Source organism: Myotis davidii, unplaced genomic scaffold (genome assembly GCF_000327345.1).
Source record: "Myotis davidii unplaced genomic scaffold, ASM32734v1 scaffold1344, whole genome shotgun sequence".
Taxonomy (NCBI): Eukaryota; Metazoa; Chordata; class Mammalia; order Chiroptera; family Vespertilionidae; genus Myotis; species Myotis davidii.
The window spans coordinates 67400-74643 of NW_006294772.1; the positions used below are offsets into that span (position 1 = coordinate 67400).

The 7244-nt window shown below is 40.0% G+C and overlaps 1 protein-coding gene across 2 annotated transcripts in view; it reads left to right on the plus strand.

Annotated features, from left to right (window-relative positions):
* The first annotated feature begins 3291 nt into the window (after positions 1-3291).
* MORF4L2 (mortality factor 4 like 2) overlaps positions 3292-7244 on the plus strand; it is a 12547-nt gene continuing 8594 nt past the window's right edge. For both annotated transcript variants that reach the window (XM_015567572.1, XM_006769317.2), the window contains exons 1-2: positions 3292-3403; positions 4797-4868. The gene's annotated coding sequence lies outside the window, so the exon portion shown is untranslated. The remainder of the gene's footprint in view (positions 3404-4796; positions 4869-7244) is intronic.

Below are 7244 nucleotides of genomic sequence, written 5' to 3' on the forward strand. Positions count from 1 at the left end.
GTGAGAGAAAGATAAATACCACATGATCTCACTCATTTATGGAATATAGAGAACTACATAGACTGATGAACAGGGACAGATCCAAAAACAGAGAAACAGCGATCAGACTATCAATCCCCAGAGGGAAAGTAGGGGAGGGTGGGGGTAAGGGGAAGAGATCAACCAAAGGACTTGTATGCATGCACATAAGCCAAACCAATGAACATGGACAACAGGGGGATGAGAACATGAGTGTATGTGTGGGGCGGGGAAGGTTGGGGGTTAATGGGGGGATGAGGGCACATTTGTAATACCTTAACCCATAAAGAAATTAAAAATAAAATAAAATAAATGCAGGGCAGAGAGAGAGAATTTGGGAAATATTAAAGCAAGAAGGGAAACACTTATGATCTTTTATGTGATATCTTATTGTAGAATGGATATGAGGAAGGGTATGAAATCATCAAACTATTTCCATTTATTTAGTTTTCTTTCCTACCCTGTTATTGACACTCTAGTCAACATTAGCCAAAGCAGAGAACAAGGGTATTGTAATGTATTTTGACACCCAGAATGACAAGCTATTATGGCTGAACAACAGAGTACTGTCAAGGGTTTGGGCTCTAGAAGCAGGTAAAATTCATATCCTGGTTCTCATACTGCACTGAGAAAATAATTTGACACCTCTACACATTAGTTCTTAACTTGTGTAACAGGACTGATAATATGCAAGGTGTCTCAATAAAAGATATAGATCATTTATTATTTTACTTTACATTCTATAGCACCCTCTAGTGGAGCATACAAAATAAGCATTGCATCTCTGCCCTCCAAAGCAGTGGTTCTAACTTCAGTGTGCATTAGAATCACCAGAAATTCATTAGAACACAGCCACACTCTACCCCTAGAATTTTGTTTCAGGTGGAGCCTAAGAATCTGAATCTTATAACTTCCTGAAAGGTGATAATACTACTGAGGTGTCTGGAAAACACTTCTGAACCACGGTTCTAAATCCAGCGCCCCTCCCCAGTGAGTGTGTGTGTGTGTGTGTGTGTGTGTGTATACGTGCACATGCACACATATATGACTGATAACTAAGAGATATAAATTTTGCTGTTTTATTGTGAAGTATTAGTACCCATCTAATAAGAATTTTGTGAGTAATAAAAAGAATATCCATATGAAGGATATGACACAGCACCTAAAATATATAAAGCATGCAACAACCTAAGGATCACAGAACAGAAACCATTTGCCCATGGCCTCAAAGCTAGTAAGTGGTGCAATGGGGTTTAAAATTAGACCTCTGGCTCCAAAGACATAATAAGGTTTAGCAGTACCACTACAGAATATAGGGTATAAACTCATATCTAACACAAATTTTCAAGAGGAAAAGATCAGTTTTCAATACCAGGGTCCAAGTTCTTATATGTCTTTACTGACCAAACAATTTGGTGGGGAGAGGAGTGTGGATGGGGATTGGGTATTTGAAAAGGTGCACAGAAAGGGTTAGAATTTTCATCAGCATCAGTCCCTGGGGTGAACCCTCCCCCTCAAAAAAGGCAAAGAAAAAAGAAGACAGGATGGAGGGGGAACGGTGTTCCTTTTCTTAAGAAGAAACCAGCCAGAGAAAGATAAATATCACATGATCTCACTCATTTATGGAATATAATGACCAACATAACCTGATGAACAAAAACAGATCCAGAGACAGAGAAGCATGGGTCAGATGGGGAGAGAGGGTAATGGGGGGATTAGGACACATATGTAATACCTTAATTAATAAAGAAATTTTTTAAAAAAGAAACCAGGAAAAACATTTGGATATAGGGGCCATAGTCCCCTGCCTGGTAGGACTATTTATGGAAGTTAGTTTGATTTTTCCCTAGCAATAAATGACTACACAAACACACACACACACACACACACACACCATCATTCCAGGTACCAAACAACCAATCCTTTGCTGGGGTTTGGCGGCATCTGGTGGCAAACTCAAGAGGTATAAACCTCACAGAACTATCTTGAAAATTAACTGACTGCGTAGTTGCCTGAAATGCACTGTGCTTGAAAATCAGGACAAAAAAGTGAAAGCTTCAGCCCCCATTGGAATTCGGAGTCCATAGTGGAGGGGAAGGCTGTCTATATACTAGTAGATATTCTCAGCAGAAAATTTTGTGCTATAATTGCACGCAACTTTGCAAGAAGGGGAGGGGTAGGGAGCAGGGATGGAGGAGAAAGATACTAGAGAACAGGAAAGAAGCTGCTCCTTGGACTTGCTAAGATGTGAATGCGAGGATTTGGCTCTTACCCATCGGAAAGCTATGGTTTAGAACAGGATTGTGGCACAAAAGAAGAATGTGGGAAGAAGTGCATTTTTAGGCTCTAAAATTAAATTATAGGGGAGATGGAAATAGTTCTACCAAAGGCCCATTATTTCTGGTATGATCGCCTTGGCTTAATTATTATGTTTTTCTTTAAAACAATTTTCAAAAATAAAAGTACATAACGCTGCCTATTGAGCGCGCATGAGCGCCTACACATACGCACGCGCACGCACAAACGCACGCCCTGGCTCCCGGACACAAACCCGCCCCAACGTTAGCGGCGCGCGCCTGCGCACACCCACCGCCTCAGCGCCAGGAGGGTTGGCGCGCACACCCCATCCCCAAAGCCTGGCGAGCTCGCCCGCGCACATTCACACTGGCCTCACCACCACGCGCCCGCAGCACCCACCGTCCCCACTCACACACACATCAAAACCCGTACTCTGCCTTTTTTCACTCCCAAGAGTTGCGCAAGTGGTTCGGAGGTGTGGCCCCAGATTTGACCTCGCGTTTCCCCACTCGCGGGAAGCATAGCTCATTTCCGCCCATCCTGCTTCCGTAGGCCACGTAGACACTTCCTTTCCCAATGGGGAAAAAAGCCCCCATAATGCCTCCCTGCAGGAAAAAAAAAACACAAAAAACCTGTTCTGGGGAACTCTGGGTCGTGAAAATAGGCCACGTGAACACCCTGCCCTATAGACTTCTGACCCACCGACTGTCGCGCTTTTGGAGGGCGGGCTAAGAACCTAAGAGGACGAGTATCATTGGCCAGGGCCCACACTAAGGAGGATGGCGACTGGTTTGCTTCAATCCTTAACCGTGAAGAAGCAGGTTGCTAGCACCCCCCCCCCCCTTTACTGCGGCGAAGTATCGTTGTGACGTTGTGACGTATCGGCCTCGTCCAATCATTTGGTTATGGAACATTCTAAAACTTAGACAAGACGATTGTGATTGGCTGAAGGGTATAAGCCCGCCTCCTGGGTGACGTGTCTGCCTATGGATATCAGTTGCCAGAGAAACCTGGCTTTACTATGGCTGTTGGAGGGACGGCGGTGATCACACGTCCGCTGCTGGGAAGAAGTGGATTCCCATTTCAGGTTTCAGGGTGGGGGTGGGGAGAAAGGGTTGACGATTTTCTCTTCTCGCCGAGTATATAGAGAAGATTAACTAATGGTTTCACGATAGGGCAAGGCTGAATTCAGGTTCCGACGCCAACGCCCAGCTCGGGCTGGCTCCTGTTCTTTCTGTGTCTCGGTTTCCATGTTTGTGAAATGGTGATAATAAGTCTTTACCTCAGAGACGTGTACCTCAGAAGCGTGTACTGTATGTTAGAGAGTATAAGGCATTTAATAGGAAGCCTAGCTCCAAAAGATAGTAGGTATTATTGTGGAGAGAAATATCCGCGTAACAGAATGAGGAAAAAAACATAAATTATGTAAATTCGTTCATTATAGTGCTTTTCTTGCCCATTGATTTCTTTCCTAGAAGAAATTAGAGCTATAAGAGAGATATATCAGTCTTTACTGATGAAATAATGTACTATTTGGAAATTAGCTCAGAATAGCGGGGGTTGGAATTTTCCATATTGAAAAGTTTAAAAAAAAATGGGGGAGGGGGGAAAAAGAGATGGAGAAGGAGAGCGAGCTGGAGATGAACCACATGCGATGAGTAGGCCTTGTTTGGATCCTGATTCAAACACACCGACATTAAAATAAAAAGCTGTTTGAAATACATCGGGAAAATCTGAAGATGGATTTGATATTTGATGTGCTTTTAAGGAATTGATGTCGATTTTTTTAGAGGTTATAATGGTATGGTGGTTATGTTTTCAAATTGTCTTTTATCTTACAGAGATATAAATGAAAATACGGATTAAATTTTTAAAATGTCAGGGATGGGCATCGAAATACATTGATGACTAAGATTTGTTTCAAAATAATCCCAGAAGTGGGGAGGGGTATAGATAAAATAAAATTGGCCCTAAATTAATAATCATTTAAGCTGAGTGATGGACATATAGGGTTCCTTATACTATTGTCTTCCTTGGTATATGTATGAAATTTTCCATAATAAAATACAGAAGGTAAGCTATTTTGTGAGCTTTAAAAAAAATCGGAGTTAGGGGGAGCAGTGGGTGGGGTTAGGGATGAAACAAGATGGCCTTCAGTTGGTAATTGTTGAAGCTGGATGACAGATTTGAAAGGGTTTATAATATTCCCTGTACATTTTTAACCATTTGAAATTTTCCTTAATAAGAAGTAAAAAAAAAAAAAGCAGAAACAAATTACTTTCTCAAAAATCAGGATAAATGTACACTAAAGTAAATTTGAAAATGTAACCACAAGGAAGGAAAAAGAAACACTTGTACATTATTTATCAGCTTTGCTGTCCTTTGTGTGTGATAAAATGCAATGCTTGATGGAGGAGGAGAAAACCATCATCTCATGTCTTTTTTTATGTCCTTTCCTGTCCCCTTGTTTGACCTTCTAGGCCATTATCAGAAAAGCTAAGTTTGCTGCATAGTAAGGATCAGAAGGCCTGATCCTGATTACAGAATCTTGGGTAAGTGCCTCCCTTCTCCTGGCCTCTGTTCTCAAACAAGATAATTCCACATAACCTTCTTTACTGTCCAGGAATACTTTAAATATTAGTAAGTATCTCTCTGGGAAAGCACTCCATTCTAAGAAGGGACAGATGGAGCTGAGTCCATTGGTGCTTCCAGTGCATCAGTACATAAAGTACCTAAAAAACAAGAGGGCTGTGTAATCTTATATTCCTTAATAATAAAAGATTCTACAGTTGATCCCCAATAGTTCCATACATTTATGTATTGTTTTTCTTTGTGACATCCAGTATGCAGCATAATTTAGTGGTTAAGAACAAATACTGACTTCCTGAATTTAAAACCTGGCTCTGCTACTTAACTGTATGATCTTAGGCAAGATACTGATTCTCTTTATCCCTAAATTTCCTCAAAAGTAAAAAAAGGTAATAATAGTTCCTACTTCATAGGATTGTTAAGGGGATTACATATAAAGTATCAGGACAATGCTTGGCACTAATTACGTGTTTGATTTATTAATAATTATAGTTCTATTAGTACTTCTGGTACACTTCTAAAAGCAGTGGATACCTCTTTTTGGAATTGTAAAAACAATTAATACTGTTGGTTTCTCTCCTGATTTTCCAAAAGCGGTAGTTACTAGAACTGAATTCTGAAATTATAACTTCTGATTCATCCTAACAATCCAGAAAGATATTGAGTCTACTGATAAGGGCATTTCCAGAAACTATCATTTTAACCAGCAAATTATAACCATATTCAGTCTACTAGCAGCTTTTATATTACCCTCCTTTGTCTCAGATTCAAAAAAATCTGTGACACATAAAGTAGTCCCAAGATCCAGAAGAGATTTGATATCAATGTAAGTGACACATACAGGTGCATTTAAAGGTTTATTCCAACAAACTATTGGAGATGTTCATACTCATTTTTGGCTTTAAACCCATACATAAAAATGTTAGTATTTGGAGTCTTCATTTCTGAATGGCCCATCACTAGCATGAAGGGATGAAGGAAGGTTTTTCGGTCTCAACAGTTTCATTTTCCTATGGAATCACTATATATTCCTTTTATTTTTTTATTTTCTGAAAGCTAGGTTGCAGAGGAGGGCACTACCTGGTAGAAAACATGCAATAGATGCGTAGGCACAAAACCCCTTTACAGGACGCCATTTGAGAATGATTAAGGGATAAAGTGAGGGAGGTGGACTGTTAGGCCAGTAGGAGCTCAGAGAGGGCAAGAGTCAGCATAGCCGGAAATGGAGAAAGACTCTAGGAGAAAAAGAAACTTGACCTGGCCTTTGAGGATGGGCAAGACTATAAGGAGGGAGGGAAACCAGTCTGAATGCTATGCCTACAAAATACATGGTACACCGTGATAATTAAAAGGCTAGCTATATGTGAAATCCACTGGATTAAATATGTATATTTAAATATAAATTTTTAGTCACAGAATTTATATGTGATTACATTCTCCTTTTAATACAAAAATTTTAAATATGCAGAGTAGATTGAGATTTCCTTTTCTCACCACCCCAATTCTCTTACTCTTGCCAAAATTAACAATTATTATCAGTTCTGTTTCTTTCTAAATCTCTAAGTTATATTTCCTTCTAGATCTCTAAGTTATATACCTGTTTTAAAATGTGTATGGATATATATAAAATACTGTTTTACTTAAATGTGCTATCACACTATAGGTACTGTTGTGCAACTTGCTATTTTGTTGTTGTTAATCCTCACCGGAGGATGTTTTTCCATTGATTTTTAGAGAAAGTGGAAGGGAGAGGGCGAGACAGAGAGAGAAACATCATGTGAGAGAGACTCATTGATTGGTTGCCTCCCCCATGCACCCTAACCAGGGCTGGGGATCCAGCTTGCAAACGAGGTATGTGCCCTTGATGGGAATCAAACCAGGACCCTTCAGTCCACAGGCTGACACTCTATCCATTGAGCCAAACAGGCTAGGATGCAACTTGCTATTTTTAATCAAATTGTTTAGGGTGTCTTCATGTCCATTCATAAAATTCTATTTTATTCCTTTCATAGTGGCATTCCTTTAACTAGCATGATAGTCCATTTAATGGATAAACCATCTTTTATTTTGCCAAATCGCTATTGATAGTCCTCTAGCTAAAGTCCAGTGTTTTTCTACTTCAAATAATACTGCATGGAACATCCTTGGAATTCATTTACAAATGTTACCCTAGGGCAGGGGTGGGGAACATCCGGCTGTGTAAGGCCTACAAAATCATGCAAAATCATTTGATCTGGCCCTGCCAAAGCAACCACAGGAAGGACTTGAAATTCAATAAATCTAGGAGCTTTTTTTTCATAGCAACATAAATTAAGTTGATAATTTTGTATGTCTCTCGA